The 21705-nt window shown below is 40.7% G+C and overlaps 1 long non-coding RNA gene across 4 annotated transcripts in view; it reads left to right on the forward strand.

Moving 5' to 3' along the window:
• The window catches only part of LOC116565399, an 88409-nt gene extending 70264 nt beyond the window's left edge, over window positions 1–18145 (forward strand). Inside the window, exons 3-4 of one of the 4 annotated variants that reach the window (XR_004275421.1) lie at window positions 3443–3615; window positions 16426–18145. This is a non-coding gene — a long non-coding RNA (uncharacterized LOC116565399). Of the gene's footprint in view, window positions 1–3442; window positions 7299–16425 lie in introns of those variants that run through there. The other 3 variants (XR_004275422.1, XR_004275420.1, XR_004275419.1) reach the window with 3 other exon arrangements.
• The last annotated feature ends 3560 nt before the right edge of the window (window positions 18146–21705 follow it).

The raw sequence follows: 21705 nt of genomic DNA on the forward strand, positions 1-21705 counted from the left end.
TGTTATATCCAGCTCACGTTGTTAACCTTTTCTCTCCCATCCCTACTCTGGGACCCCTTAATTCCATGGTATGTGTACAAGCATCTGCAAGAGCAGCCAGCTACACCTCTGTGGCCTAGAGTTACTGCTGCCTCCTTCCCTATAGCATGCAACCTGGGCAACTAGGACCAGAAGCAGAAAGCAATGCTGCCCCAATATCCTTCATGCAGTCAAATTTGTATAGGGGATGGGGAGGAGATAAGAAATATGAATACCTGGGAAAAAGAGGAGCTCCAGGTCATGGGAAGAAAGATGTGACATGACGTTTTTGAAAGTTCGAATAGATCCACATTCTGTTGAAACCTTGAAACTTTAAAAATTTGGATTCTTACCAACATCTTAAGTTCTTCTTGCTACTCTTAACCTCCCAAAAAGCAGTCTCTAAGTCACATAGATGATCTCTTGGGTATTTTCTCTCTCAGCCACGGAGAGCTGTGAAAGGAAGAATCGCCGTTTTCTCAAGCAAATCGGTTTCTTTGGTTCTCACTCCTTGCCTGCTCCTGATGCTTTGACCCCGTTTATATATCAAAGTGCTCTAGAATAATGGATGGTCTTGGGTGGTGAATAAAGGTGGATAAATAGGGACAGTGACAGTTAAATTGGGTGTGTTTCTTACAACCTTGATGGGTTTTTTCCCTCCCAAGTTTCCTTCTCCATTGAAATGCCACACCAATGCTTGTTGCATTTATGAGGGGGCCAAACCAATGTGTTGTTTTTCTTTTCTTTTCTTTTTTAAGCTTCCCTTGAGAGAATAAATGGTAACAGAGAGAACTATTTAACAAGGTCCTGGTTTCTCTTGCAACGCAGTAGCTAAACTTGCCTGCTTTTATGTGCATTTTTGTAGGGATCAGCTTGGTAGACAGTATTAGCAGAGAAATGACACCTGGATCTTGCTTTGCAAGCCCTTCTCCCATCAGTCTTAGATTAGGCCCTGTTAAGCCATGCACAGCTGTTAGTTTATGCGTTCTACAGCAGTGGGCATAATGAATATAATTTACCCAATGGACAAAGGTGTGTACCAAGTGAATTTAAATAATTGGGGTGGATTGGCTAGTAGCTAAGAAGTGGGCTTTTAATAAGATACTGAAGGTTGAAAAGTTTTTTTTTTTTTAGAAAAAAAAATTGACTATAGATATGAAAAGCTAGGGTTTGCCCTCCTTGTGTCTACTCTCCTTCCAAATAGTTGTATCCAAAACTGTTCTTTCCTCTCCCCTACCTTGCACCCCTGTTAAAATAGAAATGGGGATTGATTAATGTCCCACTTGTGAATATATGTAAAATTTGCACAAATATATCTTCTGTGAAAATGATTTATTATCTGTAGACTTATTACCTGGGTGATGTCTTGAGATGTAAAAATCCCATCCTTTGGGTTGTTGTTTTTTGTTTTCTCCAAATAAATCTGATCTTTAAAAACAAACAAACAAACAAATGAACAAAAACAAAAAACGAAAGAGAGAGATGCGACAGGAGAGAACACTGAGAATGTAGCTATTGCCATTATAATCTATGATCTTAAAATGCCTCTCTCCTGCCGTGTGTGTGAATTAAGAATGAACGCAGCCATCTTAGCAACTAACACCAAGCCATCCAGTAACTGACACCCCTGTGAACCAGAAAGTCAGCACTCTCTGGGAGAGTGCGTGCGTGCGTGCGTGCGTGTGTGTGTGTAATAGAGAGATGAAGTGAGATCACTGAGATTTTGTAGTTTTTCAAATGCGGTTTCTGTCAACACACGTGTCTCAAATCAGGGGCAGCTAGTACAATAACACTGTTTCCTGACTTTCTTACATAACAGAGCTTACGGAATTTCTCTTCTAACCAAGAGTCATTCTCATTTGTGCTGTGAAGTTGCAGTGGACAGGGCTCCTCCTACACAAGAATGTATTGACCTAAGGCCTGATCTTTCCCCAGCACACAGTCTTACTAGTGGAATCCTCTATTCTGCATCTTCAGTCAAGTAGTTTGATCTGTGTTCTGCATGAGGGAGCACCCTGACTCAGCACTTGTGTCTTCTTTTCAGTTTCTGGGGTTTTCATGTTGCTTTGAGGCTGGAGTTTGTCCATGAAGATTTTTTGCAGCAATAAAGAGCTGTTTTATTGCAGGCCTTGTGGCCTCTTGATCAATTTAACAGCTTATTAACACCATCTAACAAATTTTGAAGACACTTCACTGAAACAAAATTAAGGCCATTTTTTTATGACTTTGGCACAATCAAATTTAATTTTCCTAAAATATTGCCCAAGTAGAAAGTACAAGGCTTCCAAATGTGATAGTAAGAGACAGATTTTTTTAATTGATGAGAAATGTAGAAAGTAGATGCATTTCTGAAACAACAAGTAATTTAAGTTCTAGTCAAAAATAAGAAATTAAATAATATGCTATCTCTTAGCAGACTTGCAAATGAAGTGTCTTTTGATGACATTTATTGCTCTCTCTTTGATTACTAAGAAAATATAGAAAGGGTAGAGAAGATAAAAAATCAGGTATTTTGGCCCTGCCTTAGAGATATTAAATTTTGGAGTCTACTATGTTACAGCCTGCTTTTTTTTCCTTTTTATGTAATAATTAATATAATAATATATTATTATAAAATTTTCTTATGAACTTTAATAAGACTGCAGCATAGCATTGTTTTATAATTGCATAGTATTCAATTGTGTGAATGTATCGTAATTTGTTTAACCAGTCCTCTACTTTCTGTCTCTTTGGCTGTTTCTGATTTCTCACTCTGATAAGTAATGTTGCACTGAACTCCTTTCTACAAAAAATCTTTTTTGTACACCTTGAATCCTCTTTTAAATGACTTCTGAAACATTTTTATTTTCATCCTGAAGGCAGGAGTAACTACCTTTAGTGATAAATTTTAAGTGACAATTTTCTTCTAGTGCCGGCTCTCCCAGGAGTGCTGACTTTTCTAGTTCACAGGGGTGTCAGTTACTGGATGGCTTGGTGTTAGTTGCTAAGATGGCTGCGTTCATTCTTAATGGACAGGCTCTCAGTTAATAAACTCTTCATTTCCTTTTTGAAACTCTAGAATTGCTTTTACCATTTCATTCAAACCCATTTTTAAAAAATCTGAAATGGTTCTCATGTCAACTTCTTCATGCAGCTAAAATTAATTTTGATGTGTTATTTGAGATTGAGAACTGTTTTCCAAGAACTGTTATTTTTGGAGTTTTAGTAGCTGTTCCTGTACCTGCCCAATGCCAATTCATTACATTTATCAGATCTGTAATGTACATTTTAATTAACCTCATCGTTGGCCAAGTAGAGCTGTGCAATACTTAATTCAAATTTTGGAGAAATTTGTTGGAGATCTTAATACATGGTTCAGTCCTATTTAATATGAATCAGGCTCACAAAACTGCAGTCCTTACATTAAGTCTCTCTTAAATCCCAGCAGCCAGAAAATGAAGTCACTTTGGACCACAGCCTAAGAATACAATGACTTCAGAACACAAAATCTTCAGTTAGGGAGGAGTTCATAATAGTCACCCTAAAAAGAAGTAAAATTTAAACTCTCCTGGACAATAGTGAAATTGCTTACGCTCAAATAGCCAGAAAAGGGGCAAGGTGAGTGGCAGGGGAAGAAGAGAGGTTTCTCAGATTTATCTGTTTCATTTCATTGTTTTTTCTTAATTGGTGTTTTTTGACAGTACAATATCTGAATGTATAATTATGAGATAGAGTAGTTCTCATAATTTTGCCACCACTAAAAATATCGGGAAAATGCAGATTTGTTCCAGCTGACCGAATTACTGCTAAAGTAAACCTGATTGATTAAAAGAAAAGCTTTTTTTTCCTCAATGTAAATAACAATGTTCTGAATATCTTGGGTTTCCAGGATACAGCAGCTGAAAATAAAGTTTACAGCCTATGGCAAATGCATTGTATCTTAAGATGTATCATATTATCTGGCTGAAAACAAATAGCTGGGGAAAATAGGCATAATGAAAGTACCAAATTTCTAAGTCTATTTTTAATATTTTTAGTAGTACTGACCCCAGAAGAAGTATAATCAGTTTTTAATAAAGGCAAATTCAAAAGCAGCAGTGCAGAACTTAATATTCCTGGCACTTTTCATAATCATGGCTTGTTGTCACATAAACCTCTATCATTCAATTTATAAAAATTGGATAAGCTGCCTGGCTCATTAAATAGCTTACGTGAGTTCATACTAACAGGGTGTCAGAGAAAGAAAGAAAAGCCTTTAGAAGGGCTGGAAGAGGAGGGCAGAGGAGAAACAGAGGCTCCCCTAAGAGCTTGGTGGGACTTGAGGCACAATTCCAACCACACCCTCCTCTCCCACACCTGAGCCAGAGCAACATTTGAGGAGCACAGAGTGACTGCAAGAATAAATGCTGCCTCACTTTTCCACTTTATAATAAAACAAAAATTATGTGATCTTCCATCATCCGTTTGTAACTCAAGATGTCTTGGAGCTGGGAAATTAGGGGAATTTACTGGGCAGTGTGTATGGGCGTTGCTATGACTAAGGGGAGAAACAGCAGAATTAGGACCTAATGAGTCTAGAAGGATGGGGTTGGGCTTCTCCTGGGGGATTATAAATGTGTGAGTCACCAGCTGACAGAGCTCTGATCCCTGACTCAATGCATAGGAAATAGAACCACTAGGGGAGGGTCTATGGCATTTTAGATACCAACAATGATAGTAACACTAGCATTTAGAGTTTATGAAGAGCTTTAATTCTTCTCTCATTTCTATTCCATGGACTCCCTTACATTTCTAACCGTGGGTAAACTCAGCAGGAATGATGCCTGAAATAGTGTATCATTCCCAAGTTGCCAGGGAAAGATTCAGTAAGCTTTTAATTAAAATCACAGGAGAACCAGATTCTAAGGAGTAGTCAGTACACAGCAGTGTTGCACTGTGGACTTTGCTGCACTCAGTAGGCTCTCTATGGTCATTCAGAGAGATCAAATGGCCCACTACTTACTGAGAAGGAAACTTGAGAAATGCTGTGCTGCTTCCTAGAATCACTGATTTGCAGGCAAGTCTTACCCTGAGTATGGTAAAGAGGCACCAGGAAGGACTGGGAAGACCTGGCTGCCTGTAAGCCTTTATTTCCCTCGCAGGTGCACGTATGCCATTTTCAGAAGAAGAGAACACTGTTCACCTATTCTCCAGTCTAGTAAGGCTGGCAGTCCCAGATACTGAGTCAATGACCAAGACTCAACTCTCTCCCTCACTTCAGATTGCCAGTACATAATTTGGCTCTGGGAAAGAGTTCCACATTGATACAATACCCCTCATGAAGTTTACAAACAGGCTGAAACTTCCAATATCCGGTCTTGCCTTCAATATCATAACTTTTTGCATTGCTAACATAAATCTACTTCATCTATGAAAAGCATTAACTCCCGGAGAACCATCACAGCAAAAGCCAACAGCTCTTCTTTCAATATTACCATTCATACCAGGGCTCTGGCATTCCCTTTAGCCAGCTTTGGCTTTGTGATTTTTATGGAACCCTGTGACCATGGTTTCAGCAGGGCTAGCTATGGGTCAAACAATCTGAGCTATCTTGACATTAACGATCATGGAAGCCCAGGAAAGTCTTTAGCCTTGGGGGATGAGGAAGGCATTCCGTGGAAGTGCCTGATGCTTCTCTCTGCTCAAGCATAAGTAAGTCCACATTCAGTCTCATAAGCTGGGGATCATTGAGGAAGATCTCAGGGCTGCTGGAAAAGGGTCAGGAATTCCCCAAGCCTTGGGGCTAGGACTGCAGATTAGCCCGTTGAATGTTAATTTGAGGTCTGGTAGTAAGGGACCAACAGCTGTTGGGGACCCTAGAAAGGCAAATGGGTAGCAAGCAGGGCTTCAGATGACTTCCTCTCTGTGGCCTCCTGGGCCACAGAGCAGAAATTCTCTGGAGCTTTTCACTGTTCTAGCTGCCACCTTGGTCATTCATGAGTTTTGTTAAAGGAAACACACAGGAAGATTCAGCAAGAGAGAAGAGGCAAGGCAGGAGAAATAATGGCACAATGAACATTTAAGAGAATGCAGGGAAGAGAAGGAAGGAAGATTGAAAAAGAGCAGTTACTGAAGCTGCAGCCCATCTGTAGCCATCAGTGTCTGATACACATGATTTGCACTTAACTTTTGACCGAACCTCTTAACAGTTTTTTGCATTAACAGGAGATGTCCTTATTTGCATTTTGTAGATGGAGATATGAAGGGTAGAGACTGAAGTATCCTTGCCCAAGAACACAGAGTGAAGTAGTCAGATTTTCCCAGACTTTATCCTCTGGCCTTTTGAGACTAAAATGCCTTATTGTTTAAGCCTTAACCAGTGTATTTCATTTGAAACCTCTTCCTCGTTGGGTTCCAAGACACAATTGCTGTTGCTGTTCTGCACACTGCTAAAGGAGAGATGATTGTACCATTATTTTTCCAAAATTGTAGTGGAGCATCAGAATGATGCAAATCAGTTATACATGTCAGAGATGGAAGCAACTTTGGAGATCACTGAGCTCATCTCCTCATTTTCTAGATTAGAAACATGAATATAATCCAGAGAGGTGAAGGGGTTTTCCCAAAATTACGTGGCTGTGCAGGGAGAGCTGGAACTGCAACATAGATGTCTTGATTCCTAGGCAGCTATCTACCCAACGGTCTTACCAGATACGGATTTGTTTCTTTTCTGAATATATCCAATCCAAAGTAGTTAGCATTCCCAGAACATTCCAAGTGGGTGAACAATAGCAAACAACTCAGTGTGATCTAAAGCACTGATTTCTGGTGTTTTCTTCAAGGGTGTTTTGGCTTTCAATCTGTTAACCATAAGGAATATTGAATTTAGCAAAGTACATTGAAGTTTTCTGTGCAACATGTTTAAGAACAGCTGAAACCAATTAAGTGCTAATCAGTTTTACTCTGTCTGATGCAGAGTGGAAAAAAATGTTCCAAAGGTCTCTCCACCCTGAGATGTTCTTGGCAACGGGTCTCTGTGCTGTGGGCCCCCTCCCATCTCTCTTAGTCATGCACCCTCAAGAAGAGATCTGGCCAACTCCCTTCAGATCTAAGATGAGAGCAGAACTGAGTTCAGTATTTTCCCTTGAAATAAAAGTTTATCCTTCCAAAAGCACAGGCAACAAAAGTGAAAATAGACAAATGGAGTTGCATCAAACTAAAAAGCTGCACAGCAAAGGCAACAATTAAGTGAAGAGACAACCCATGGACTGGGAGAAAATATTTGCAAACCATACATCTGATAGGGAGTTAATATCCAAAAATATATAAGGAACTCAAATAACTCAATAACAAGAAAACACATAACTTGATTTTAAAATGGGCAAAAAATCTGAACAGACATTTTTCAAAGAAAGATACAAGTGTCCAACAGACATATAAAAAAAAATGTTCAAACATATCTAACTATCAGGGAAATGCAAATTAAAACCACAATGAGATATAACCTCACACCTGTTAAAATGACTATTATCAAAAAGCTGAATGATTATAAGGGTTGGTGAGAATGTGAAGAAAAGGGAACCCTTGTTTACTGTTGTTGGGAATGTAAATTAGTACAGCCATTTTGGAAAATAGCATGGAGGTGCCGCAAAAATACAAAACAAAACAAAAACTAAAAATAAGGCTGAACTTGGTGGCTCATGCCTGTAATTCCGGCACTTTGGGAGGCTGAGGTGGGCAGGTCACCTGAGGTCAGGAGTGTGAGACCAGCCTGGCCAACATGATGAAACCCCGTCTCTACTAAAAATATCAAAATTATCAGGGCATGGTGGCAGGCTTCTGTAATTTCAGCTACTCAGGAGGCTGAGGCTGGAGAGTCGCTTGAACCCAGAAGGCAGAGGTTGCAGGGAGCCGAGATCACACCATTGCATTCCAGCCTGTGTGACAAGAGTGAAAGGCTATCTCAAAAACAAACAAGCAAACAAAAACCTAAAAATAGAATGACCCTACGATCCAGTGATCCTGTTTCTGGGTATATATCCAAAGAAATTGAAATTAGTATATCCAGGAGATACCTGCACTACCATATTCTTTTCAGCATTATTCACAATAGCCAAGATACGGATTCAAACTAAGTGTCCATCAAAGGATGAATAGGTACAGCAATGGTGGCATATATACACAATGGAATACAATACAACCTTCAAAAAGAAGGAAATTCTGTTATTCACAGCAACATGGATGGAACTGGAGGAATTTATATTAAGTGAAATGAGCCAGGCACAGAAAAACAAAATACTGTGATTTCACTTACATGCAAAATCGAAAAAAGTCAATTTAATAGAAACAAAGAGTAGAAGGTGGTTATCAGAGGCTGGGGTAGGAGGAGGGATAAGGAAACGGACAATGTGAATCACCAAAAACTACCAAGTTTCAGTTAGACTGGAGAGATAAGCTTTAGTGACCTATTGTACTGTATGGTAGGTGACCACAGTTAATGTATGATACATTTCAAAATTGCGAAAAGAATAGAGTTTTAACTATTCTTTTATTGTCCCTTCACTATTAATCTCCCAAGAAAAATAAGTTGGTGAGGTAGATATATTAATTAGCTTGATTAATCTTTCTCAAATATATACAATACATAGATCAAAATATCACATTGTACCCTGTAATTATTTGGTTATTAAAAGTATTTTCTGTTAATTAAAAAAATTTTTAAAGCTCATCCTGGGAAGAAAGAAGGCTGCAACTCTGAGGCAATGCATATCACAACTATGAGAATAGGAGAGGTGGAGGAAGATAGTGAAATCCAGCCATATCCATCCTCTGTGGTCACCTCATGGACTTAACCAACCATCTCTGTTACCTAATTTCCTAATGCCAATTCCCTCAAGCTCCACCTTCTTGCATGAGAGATAGACAGCAAAGTGAAAGGTTTTCAAATCCAACAAATTAAGTTTTGAATTTGGGCTCTGCCAGTTATTAGATGTGACATTAGACAAACTATTTAATCTCCCTGAGCCTCAGTTTACTTACTTGTAAAGGAGAGTAATAATACCAACTTGAAAAATTAAATGATTTGAGATCTATTTTACAACATGGTAACTAAATTTAAGACCAATGTATTGTATACTTGAAAATTGCTAATAGAGTAGATTTTAAGTGTTCTTACCACAATTAAAAGATAAGTATGTGAGGTAACATTATGTTAATTAGCTTTATTTAGCCCTTTCACAATGTACATTCTTCAAAATACCATGTTTTATACCATAAATGTATATAATTTTTATTTGTCCATGAAAAATAAGAAGAAAATAATTCAATGAGGTAATGGAATGTCTGACACATAGTGGGTGATCAATAAATGCTAACTGTCCCACATCATTCCTTCTAATAAATTCTTTGTGTACCCTTTCCTATATTCATTCCATTTCATTTCACTTTTCTATTAGCCTTGTTCAAATACGTTAGAGTGTGTGTGTGTGCACATGTGTGCACGTGTACATCTTTGTGTCTGTCTGACTGTCCTATTGTGTCTTTTCTGGAGGACAGATGGATGATTAGGAAGCCACGAGCCAAAGTGTCCTGATCTGCTGTGTACACAACAGGGAACAGATCACTCCTGATCATTTCCAGGGTTTTCAGCTTCTAACCCCAAGCCCAAAATTCTATGGGCTTCTAGAAGACATCCACAGTTTTCAGCACCATTCTGTGTATATATATTTTTAAATCTACTGGGAATGGAGGTGAAAGAACGTCATACAAACTAAACTTGACCTTGAAAATGCCCACCACCTCCCTCAACTCAGCTGAGGGTTTGTCACCTTCTATGTCACCTTCTGCCCACATGGTATCATTCTCACTGTACCACCAGTTGCTGAGTGACTATGGGCCACCATCCCTAGGCTATACCCAGGGAACTGGAAACAGTCTAGTGCCCACAAAGCAAATGTGCTAAACTGCTGGCTGTCATCCAAGGGTTGTGGGAGTGATCAGACCCACCTACACAGGGAGCAAGAGCACAATGAAGAGACCAAAACAAGTTATCATTTATGCTAAAGGACTAGCTTGGGAGTGTTTGGCTAGAACAGAATGGAATGCCAGATTCTAACCACCTTCTTAGCTTTGCGAGGTATTCCATCTTTTTACAAGCTAGGAAGTTACAGTTCATCTCCCCTGTTCAGATGAAACATGTTTTCAAAATGGTAGCCATTTGGTTTTTCCTCCTGGTTTCTTTCCCTAGTTCAGTAGGCTTTGAAACTAGAAAAGATTTTGGAGTTGTTTAGGATTTGCATTTTAAGTAGTTAGAGGTACTCAGAGTTTTAAAGCATTGATTTAAAAGATGCACATAAAAGTTTTCTATCTCACAGCAAACTGTTGCTTACCTTCAAGATACCAGTGTTGCACTTTAATCTTCTCTTTCAAATACATTCATGCAATCCAAATTGTTTTTTGTTCCATTCCATAAAGTAATACACCTATAAGAATTTTATTTTTGGCCGGGTGCGGTGGCTCACGCCTATAATCCTAGCACTTTGGGAGGCTGAGGCGGGTGGATCACGAGGTCAAGAGATCGAGACCATCCTGGCCAACAGATCGAGACCATCCTGGTCAACAAGGTGAAACCTCATCTCTACTAAAAATACAAAAATTAGCTGGGCATGATGGTGCGTGCCTGTAGTCCCAGCTACTCGGGGGCTGAGGCAGGAGAATTGCTTGAACCCAGGAGGCGGAGGTTGCAGTGAGCCGAGATTGTGCCACTGCACTCCAGTCTGGGCAACAACAGCGAAACTCTGTCTCAAAAAAAAAAAAAAAAAAAAAAGAATTTTATTTTTGATGAATACTGATAGCACTCTTTACTTAGTAGCCAGTCCCTGGTTTGCCATACAGTATACATTCTCTATACCTTCTTTTTTACTTAAGCATTGCAATGCAATCAATACTTGGAAATTAAAGATGCACAAGTTATAAATACAGAAGAAAGAGTAACCAACTAAACTTGACTATTTTTGTATTAAGATTGTGTGTAGATTTTAGTTCTGTGTTTGCTGTAGGTTCATCAAAACATATTTAAAAATGACTAACACTGTTTGCATATTTACATATATTTATTATTTGATGTAATAAAGCTTATGTTCATTATCAATAAGTAAATAAAAATAAAGAATTAGACCCTAACAGATGAACAATTACATTAAATGCAAATGGCCTAAATTCATTAATTAAAAGAGATTGGTAGATTGGTTTTAAAAACATGACCCAACTATATGCTCTGTGCATAACACTTGCTTTAAATAAAATGATATAGGTAGGTTGAAAGTAAAAGAATGGAAAAAGATATATCATGCAAACATTAATCAAAGGAAAGCAAAAATGGTTATATTAATCACATAGACTTAATATTAACAATATTAATAAAGTAGAGTCTGAACAAAGAAAATTACCAGAGACAAAGAAGGACACTATGTAATAAAAGAGTCAATCTACCAATAACATACAGAAATCCTAAATGTGCTTGTACCAAACAACAGAGCTGCAAACTATGTAAAGCAAAAATTGATAAAACTGAAAGGAGGCCAGGTGCAGTGGCTTGCACCTGTAACCCCTGCACTTTGGGAGGCCAATTTGGGTGGATCACCTGAGATCAGGAGTTTAAGACCAGCCTGGCTAACATTGTGAAGCCCTGTCTCTATTAAAACACAGAAATTAGCCAGGCGTGGTGGCAGGCATCTGTGGTCCCAGCTACTCAGGAAGCTGAGGCATGAGAATCGCTTAAACCTGGGAGGTGGAGCAACAGAGGGAGACACTGTCTCAAAAACAACAACAATAAAAAACAAACCTGAAAGGAGATAAAGAGAAATCCTGAAGAAAGAGTGGATTTGAAGCTGTTCAGAGGATTGAACCCCAGAGAACATGACAGAAATGGAAAACCATAAAGCGAGGCTTTATCCTCCAAAGAGGCAGTGGGCTGAGCTCAGTGACTGACAGCATCTGCCAAGTAACACAAGGCCTGAGGATTCTGGGAGAGTATAATATGCAGGATGATGTCAGGACACATATTGCTGAACCTTTTTTTAACTTCAATAATTATTTATTTTGATGTGTATTACAGAAAAAATACATTGTGCACAATAGGTAGAAACATGGTTACATAGACCAATGTAAATTAACAGATTCTGTCATGAATGTTTCAGATGTTCATGTACTGAACATTTTGGCATGACTTTTTAGAAGTAGGGATGGTAAGAATGACTGCTCCCATCATCTCACCCCTGATAGTCTAGCGGGGCTACCATTCCCAGGTTAAGATTGCATCCAAATGGGGGTGGACTGCCAAGGTATCCCATCTGTGTCACATCACCAAGCAGGGGCACCACTCACTCTGAACTAAGGAACTTTCAAGGTTTAAAGCCAACATCAATCACCCAACTGGCCAATCTTAAGCCTAGATCAAGGAGTCCTTCACACGTTTAAATCATGCGGCCATTTTTTGTATGCATCTTAAAAGTAAATTATATTTATTACTTGATTGTCATGGTTTTTAAAATTTTACCTTTTAAAAGTATAACTTTTTTGTTTTCATGATATTTATAGAAGCAGTACATTGAACAAGTGTGACTGTGACACAGTCGAAATCCAACTTTGTTTTCTGTTTCCTGTGTTATCTCTAAACTTTATCCAGTGGGGAAAGCTTTCTACCACTGGAAAATATCCCAGCAAGCCTGGTATCTTTTTTTTTTTTTAACACTTAGATAAAAGACAATCTTACAGACTTTTATGTGCAAACTGAGTCTTAATTTGGTAGTTTAAATATCAAGTCCTAGATATTAGTCAACCCTTCAATTTCCTCCCTATTCCCTTGGCAAAGCTTCTACTTGACAGCTGCCTGTTTTCCAGAAAGGGAATGTCATTGGTGTCTGCTCTCTTCACTCACTTCCTCCTTCATTTGTTAGCAACAGTTTTACTTCTTTCAGAGACAGGAAGGGGCAGGCTGGAGGTAAGAGAGGTAAAGGTCAAAGAATACATCCTGGCTAGTGGCTGAGAGCTCTCTGGGCCAAGCAGAAAGTCAAACCTGACTCCCTGCCTGGGCACTTTCATGGAGATTTCCATCATTCCATGGTGCAGGGTACCTAATAATGTCTAGTCCAAGAGGTCGCTGAGAACTTTTTTCATGGCCTTTAAAAATACAGCATTCTCCTCTAGCTTCTTCTTGCTAGAAGAAGGCAAGAATTCCTTCAGGTCACTCAATTAGGATGGCAGGCCAAGACTAACATAGCCACTTCTACATTTTCCTGGGTGGGAGTCAGGTGCCCTTGCCCTATATCCCCTAAGTGCAGAGAGCACCTTCCATAGCTCTCCTTGTACTTCGAAGGAAGCTTCTTGCACTAGGTTTCTTTTGCTTTTTTTGTTTTTATGGTTGCACTATGCTTGAGGAGAAGGCAGTACCTCTCACTTGGGTCTCTAGCATAGCACCACATCCCTCCTAAAATGTCTTCCACAAATCCTCCTCTGTCTTCACATTCTGACTTATTTTAAATATCTTTGATTGAGCTAAGAGATCTAAAAATCACAGAACAAGTTCTGCACAAATTCCTTTGTAAATTCACAGGTGAGGAGCCTGTCTCATATGAAATTTGGTAATATACCTATTGTATTGAAGCCTCACTCAAAAATGTGGTTGGAAACCTCATTCTAACATCCTGCTATATTTATTTGTTTGATTACCTTCTATTTTTAAAAAGTGGGCCAGTCATGGGGGCTTACGCCTATAATCCCAGAACTGTGTGGATCATTTGAGGTCAGGAGTTTGAGACCAGCCTGGCCAACATAGTGAAACCCCATCTCTACTAAAAACGCAAAAATTAGCTGGGCATGGTAGCACGCTTCTGTAATCCCAGCTACTCAGGAGGCTGAGGCAGGAGAATTGCTTGAAACCGGGAGGCCAGGGTTGCAGTGAGCCAAGATTGGGCCACTGCACTCCAGCCTGGGTGACAGAGCAAGACCCCGTCTCAAAAGAAAAAAAGAAACATGGTACCGGTTTTGCATTTATGATAGAGTTTATTTTTTAAATTAATATACTCCATAATAGAGTGAATCGATTTAAAGAAAAATATTAAATAATAAAATACTAGAGATACATATATGGGACTGAAAACATAGAGATGGTATATAAGTCATAGTCATCATAGATTGTAAATCAAAGGTACTTTATAAAGATTAATTATGAGAACCAAGAAGAATATGTTGAAAGGAGGAGAAACTATATTTTTTAAGTTAGAGTTTATGAGTCCTAAACATACATACAAATACACGATTATAAAGATTTAGCAGATGGTACGAGTGATACTTGGAAGTAGAATGCCTTCTGAAAGTTCAGTTACTACACAGACTGCAGATTTGCTTGCCATATTCTCCAACTTTTAAGGAAACGGACCCAACCCTCCCAAATAAATCTTAAATAAAAGCAGTACATTCAAAGGGGCCTCATTCCCTGTCATTCCCTAGCCACAGTTGATTGTTCCATAGTGGGAAATTGGTTTCAGTTTGGCTCATTAGACACCTTCAGTAGGAATTTGGAATCATGACCAAGAGAATAAAACTCAGTTTGACTTCCCCCTTCAACAGTGAATGGATTCACTATTCGAGTGCTGGGAAATTATATTTCTGAACTTGTGGGATAGACAGTCCTCACCTCAGACCCTAATATATGTTACCCAAACTTGTAGAAATGAATGAACAAAAAACCGGAATTTAGATTTTTAAATTTTATTAAGAAATAAAATGATTGGCCGGGTGCGGTAGCTCACACCTGTAATCCCAGCACTTTGGGAGGCTGAGGTGGGCAGATCATGAGGTCAGGAGATAGAGACCAGCCTGGCCAACTCGGTGAAACACTGTCTATACTAAAAATAAAAAAATTAGCTGGGCGTGGTGGCAGATGCCTGTAATCCCAGGTACTCGGGAGGCTAAGGCAGAAGAATCGCTTGAACCTGGGAGGTGGAGGTTGCAGTGAGCCAAGATCACGCTATTGCACACCAGCCGGGAGAAAAAACAACCCCCCCATCAAAAAAAAAAAAAAAAAAAAAAAAAAAAAGATCTAATAAACTAGATACTTTGATGTACAGATCACCATATTCTGTCACTGTAAGTGAATCTATATAAGCAGCCAAATCATCAGAAATTTTCTTGAAATCGGAAGAAGAAATGCTAGCTGAGTGATCATGGCTGATGGACCATGATAGTCTGATGCACCCACATCTTCCAAGAGGATCAACTAACTTTGAGAGCCAAATCCTTGTGTTCTTTAGGTCTGAATGCCTTCTATTTGACCCACTGATTGGTTCTCACTTTTTTATTCTTCCGCTAACAGCTAATCCACTTTTTAACTGGAACTTTGTTTTTTAAATATCCCAATAGTGGTAGGCTGAATAATGGCTCCTCAAAATATATCTACATCCTTATCCTAGAACCTGTGAATGTTACCTTGTTTGACCAAAAAAAAAAAAGGTCTTTGCAGTGTGATTACGTCAAAGACCTTGAGTTAGATGGGAAGATTATCCTGGATTATCCATGTGGTCTAAATGCAACACAAGTGTCCCTCTAAGAGAGATGGGGAAGAAAATCTGATGTACAGACAAAAGATGAGAAGGCAGCATGACCACAGACACAGAGATTAGAGTAATACAGTCACAAGCAAAGGGATGGCAGCAGCCTCCAGAGGCTGGAAGGGGAAAGGAACGAATTGTCCCCTCGAGCTTCTGAAAGGAGAATGATCTGGAGTGAGCAGGGCCCTGCTGATACCCTGATTAGGGCCTGGGATACTGATTGCAGACTTCTGGCTTCCCGAACTGTGAAACAGTAAACTTCCGTTGTTTTAACCACTACATTTGTGGTCATTTTTTACAGCAGCCAAGGAAATTAATGCACCAATGCTCATAGTTTCAGTTTGAGAGCCACCCTTTCTCTTACAGGCCTGCATTCTGATTCATGTATCTGTTAAGTAACTGATATACATTGTAAAAGCTGATTTTGGCTACCATAAGCAAAAAAGATAATTTGTAATTAGTGTACAGGGGAGTCTGATGGAGCCTGAGGTCAAGGACTCAGCTGGACCTCAAGAACAAATAAATTCACTGCAATCCCAGCACTTTGGGAGACTGAAGTGGGAGGATCACTTGAGCCCAAGAGTTTGAGACCAGCCTGGGCAATATAGTGAGACCCTGTCTTGACAAAAAATAAACAAAATGAGCCGGGTATGATGGCATGCACATGTAGTCCCAGCTACTCCGGAGGCTGAGGCAGGACGATGGCTTGAGCCACTGCACTCCAGCCTGGGTGACAGAGTGAGACCTTGCATCAAAAAACAAACAAACAAAACAAAAAAACAAATGGATCCAGGAAACCTGGGGATCATCTTTCACAATTGCTCTTCTCTGCTCCTTTCAGAGCATCTCTCTGTTCTATGGCCTCTCTTATTGCTGCCTGGCTTCCTCTGTGACTCACCCCCCAGAGCAGATAATGGCTTCTACCAACACTCTCAGCTGTAGATTGTGTTTCCTCGGCTGTTAAATGAAGAAGTTGAATAAAATGCTCCGCCAGCTCCCTCTGGCTCTGAAATTTGATGGAATTCTGTTAGGAGTCCTGTGCAGCAGGTGACAAGGGGGATCCTGAGGAGTGGAGAGCAGGCCTGTATGAGACCCAGCTGTGCAGAAGCAGGTGCACCTCGGGAAGGTGGCCCAGCCTGACCTTAGAGTGCTGAGCGGGGATCTCTTCAGAAGCCTGGTGAGATCATGGACTCAGGCATGCTGGAGAAGAGCTGGTGACACCTGGCATCAAGGAGGGGCATCCTACGTCTGCACATTTAGGCCGGCACTATCCACTTATACGCTGATGGTTGACAGAAACTCCAGCTTTGTCATTGCCTATCTCTAATAAGCACCAATAGTTTATTCATTCCTTCCCCTGTTTTGATAGGAAGAAGCCCCCTCATCCCCCGTTTTTTAATAAAATGAGTTATCCTGCCAATCCCACCTATTTCCTCAGAATGTCTGCTTGAGGTAAGTTCAGGTCAGCCTTCAAGACACAGTGTGACTAAACACATCTATGCCCACACAGAGAGTTCAGGAAATTCAACTCCACCACCTGCCAAGACACAAAACCTCACTCTAGGTGTCTTCGCTTCTATCTGATCCTGATCCCAGGGTCTGGTTATTGCAGAGGCTAAGGTGGGCCTCAGTGGTGGGGATATCTGCGTCCCCAGACCTGGCCTCAAGCTGCCTCCTGGTCTTCATGAAACAAAACAGCCACCTTCCTTACATGGATTCCACCATGCACATCCCACTTAACCTTGTCTACTCCAGCCAGACTCAATTGCTTCCTGTTCATGGCTTCTCTCTTCCCTCTGGGCTTCTAAATTGCCCTCAGCCAGAAATTCCCATTCCTACCCATCCCATCACCCAGGTCTTTCACCTGGATAGCTTTCATCTACTTATAAGACACCTCCTTTGGGACATGTTCCCTAACCCCATCTCACTTAGGGTGCCCCTGTATGTACCCACAGCACCCCTTTCTTGTCATTAACCTTCTCATTCTGGCTGGCAGTCATCTATTCACTTTTTTGTCTCCTTCCACTAAGTAGTAGTTCCAAACTTTATCTTTTTTACCTACACCTGCTGTGCTTAGCACAGAGCCTGAAACATGGTGGAAGCCCCATAAATGCTCAATGATGGCAGAATCAAGTGCACTTTTACCCCGCCTTCATCACCTTCCAATACGGACCACTGTCCCTTTCCCTGTTTTCTACTTTCAAACTGTGGTCCCTTTCTTGTTATAATGAGTATTTCATCATGAAGCATAGTGAAAAATTAGATGCTTAGTACCCTAAACACAGAAGAGGCAATGTTTTCTTAGATGGGCTGCCTTTCTTGTTCACAATGAACTCAAGAAGGTTTTTCCAGGCATGGCAGATATTCTGGGAGATTCAGGAAGGGATACAGGGAGGGAAACCAACCTTTCCTGCAACCAACTTGAACCCTGAAGGGAGGATTTTCAAATATTCTCCCAGCATTGTTATGTGATGACATACATTCACCCACTCCAAGATCCTCTTGTGGCTTTATTTCTCAGGCTCCTCTAGATTAGGAAGCAGAGGGAATTCATTTTGAGACTTCAAATTATGTGCAGCATTTAGTAGATTAAATCTGTCTTGAGAAATGTCAGTCATTGACCTGTCTAGAGCTATTGTTGTGTGGTTAGCTCAGCACATATTTTCCAAGCACGAAAGAAAAGGGTTAATGTGTGGAGATTCCAAAGAAGTGTCTTATTTGGCACCGGTGCCAGCTACAAGATAATTCCTCAGAACCACCCCACCCCTAAGCAAACCAACCCTCTCTGAAGGGTCCCTACTACTCCCCAGGTCCTCAAGAGATTACAGAAGCTGTGGAACACCTCAAGGAGGGGCTCCCACTCAGGAAGTAGGCATTCTTCCTGCATGAAATAACCCTGGAAAGAGTCCCAGTTCTACAGGACTGAGAATATTACTTTAAAAATTAAAAAAAAAAAAAACAAAAAAAAACTAAGCAGCATAGACATAATCACCACTTCTGTAGAAGTCACATTGTTACTTCCTACCCCAAGCAAGTGTCTGGGTCAGAGGAAGAGAATGAAAGGAAGGTAAGGTCATGAGGTAACAAGAAGGAGCCCTCACTTGACTCTACAGAGCTGACCATTTCTGATGTGCACATGTTCACAGGCGACTCCTCCAATGCTTCATATTACTCTAGACCAGTGGTTCTCAACCAGGAGCAATCTTGTCCCTAGGAAACACCTGACAAAGTCTGGAGAGACTTTTGGTTGTCACAAATTGGGGAGTGCTACTGGCATCTCGTGAATAGCGTTCAGGCTATTTGAAAAGGCTTCAAAAGAGAAGATCTAACTCAGGCTTGGGGGTTAGAAAAGGCTTCCTAAGGCCGGGCGCGGTGGCTCAAGCCTGTAATCCCAGCACTTTGGGAGGCCGAGGCGGGTGGATCACGAAGTCAAGAGATCGAGACCATCCTGGTCAACATGGTGAAACCCCGTCTCTACTAAAAATACAAAACATTAGCTGGGCATGGTGACGCGTGCCTGTAATCCCAGCTACTCAGGAGGCTGAGGCAGGAGAATTGCCTGAACCCAGGAGGCGGAGGTTGCGGTGAGCCGAGATCGCGCCATTGCACTCCAGCCTGGGTAACATGAGTGAAACTCCGTCTCAAAAAAAAAAAAAAGAAAAAAAGGCTTCCTAGAAGAGATATATCCAAGATATACCCTGAAATACAAGGATATGGTGGTTCATGGTTTCCTGGAGACCTTCCCCTTCTTCCTTGATGTTGACCTCAGTCCAACACATGTGAGAATTCCTCACTTTTTTCTGAATGACAAGATTTAGATAAGTAGCCTCATTCTCACCCCTGGCCTCCAATATTCCCAGTTTATCTTCCCCATTGCCCTGCCTTGCTGCTGAGGGCCCCCTGCCTTGTAGTTGGACCCCACCACATACAACCTGGTGCTTATCCTCACTCCAGCACCTGCAGCTACAAGACATCAGGTGGAACCAGGTTTCCCACCTTCATCACTCCCTGCAGGAAAGTGGCCACTTCAAAAGTGCCAATGGACCGTTGTTCCAGAAACAAGTTAATTCTAGCTCAGTGAATTTATTGGTCTGTCCCTCACTGTTCATCTTCTTAAGCACTGATTCTCAAATGTGCCTTTACGTTGGAATCACACAGTTTTAAAAAATGACTATGTTTTCAGAGATTCTGACTTCATTGGTACAGGTGCAGCCTGAGCAGCAGGAGTTTTACACTCCTCTCATTATTCTAAAAGGCAGCAAACACCAAGGACCACAAAGCCTTGTCCAAGCATGTTGGACCCCAACACCGAAGCAGGACACTGATGCTCTCTGACCTCACACATGCAGCCAATGCTGTCCTCCATAATCTTCCAAGCTTGCCCATCTCACTCACTAGCCCTGCCTTGGCCCCCATGGATGGAACTGTCCATTCATTACTCTCAACTTGGAACAACATTATCAGTTCTCCCTTTCAACTCAGGATCTGTTCAGTTGCCTTAATCACCTTCCCATCACCTCTATTCTATTCTACCCAAGTACAACCTTACTTCTGCTTCCCCACAACATAGGACTGTTCACCTGCTTATCACATTCCTCTGTGTATAAGTTTATTGCTGCTGTGGCAATTTACCACATACTTATTGACTTAAAACAACACACAAATTTATTCTCTTACAGTTCTCTTACAAAAATTGGTTTCACTGGGCTGTAACTAATGTGCCATCAGGGCTGTATTTCTTCTGGAGGCTTTGCGGGGGGGATCCATTCCCTGACCTTTCCAGGTTCTAGAAGCTGCCTGCATTCTTTGGCGTGGCCTCTTCCACCATCTTCAAAGCTAACAACATGGCATCTTCTAATCACTAGTTCTCTCTGACCTCTGCTTTGTCACTCTCTTCTAATTCAGACATTCCGGTCTCCCTTTTATGAGGACCCTTGGACCAGTCTGGATAATCCAGAATAATTTTCCCATCTCAAGGTCCTTTACTTAGTCATATCTGCAAAGCATCTTTTGCCATGTAAAATAACAAATTCACAGGTTTGGGAAATTAGAACATGGATATGGATATCTCTCTGAGGTTGGGGGGTGCATTATTCTATCTACCACACCCTGTTAAGGCAGCTGTCAGCTTTGTCACCTGTCAGCTTTCAAATACCTAGAAGTTCTGAGATCTTTAGAAGATGGAGACATTGTAACACTGGACTTTTTGAACCTATTTCCAGTAAAATGAGAAGGATGAATCCAGCCAACACAGCAGGTGACGTTGGTGGTGATAGTGGTGATTTTTCACTCCTCACCTGGGCATATCTGACAATGTCTGGAGACATATTTGGTTATCCCATGTGGTGGTGGCAGTAGGAAGGTACTACTAGCATCTAGTGAGGTGAGGTCAGGGCATGCACAGAGCAGCCCTTCTACAACAAAGAATTATTTGGCCCCAAATATCAATAGTGTCAATGTTGAGAAATACTGAATTAGACTATTCCTACTCAAAATGTGGTCCATTAACCAGCAACCTGAGCATGACCTAAAAGCATTTTTTAAATGCAGAATCTTGGGCTCCAGCCCAGAGCTATTGAAACAGGGTATGCATTTTAACAAGATCCCAAGGCTATTCTATGCATATTAAAGTTAAAAAGCAATAGACTAGAGCAATGATTCTCCACTTGGGTTGCACATTAGAATCACCTGGGATGCTTTAAAAAAGACACTAACCTGAGTGTAAGACTTAGATCACAGATTAATTAAATCAGAACCTCTGGATGTTGGAAACCAGGCATTGATATTTGTTAGAGGAACTCCAGATGATTCTAATGTGTAGCCAAGATTGAGAACCTCTGCCCTATGATCTCTGAAGCTCTGCTATTCAAAGTGTGGTTGATGGGCAGACATATCAGCATCACCTGGGAAAATTTTAGACCTGCAGACCAATCTTTTGCTGTACCCCAGAACTTTTGAATCAGAATCTGCATTTAACAAGATGCCCAGGTAATTCCTATTCACATTAAAATTTGAGAAAACATCCCATTTCTTTTCAAAAAAAAAAATACTGTACAGGTTTTGCTGAGACCATTTACTGTATTCCTAAGGAGGAAATTATTCAAAATCTTGTTTAAACAAT

This window comes from Sapajus apella, unplaced genomic scaffold (genome assembly GCF_009761245.1).
Source record: "Sapajus apella isolate SASKATOON/1434 unplaced genomic scaffold, GSC_monkey_1.0 scaffold40, whole genome shotgun sequence".
Taxonomy (NCBI): domain Eukaryota; kingdom Metazoa; phylum Chordata; class Mammalia; order Primates; family Cebidae; genus Sapajus; species Sapajus apella.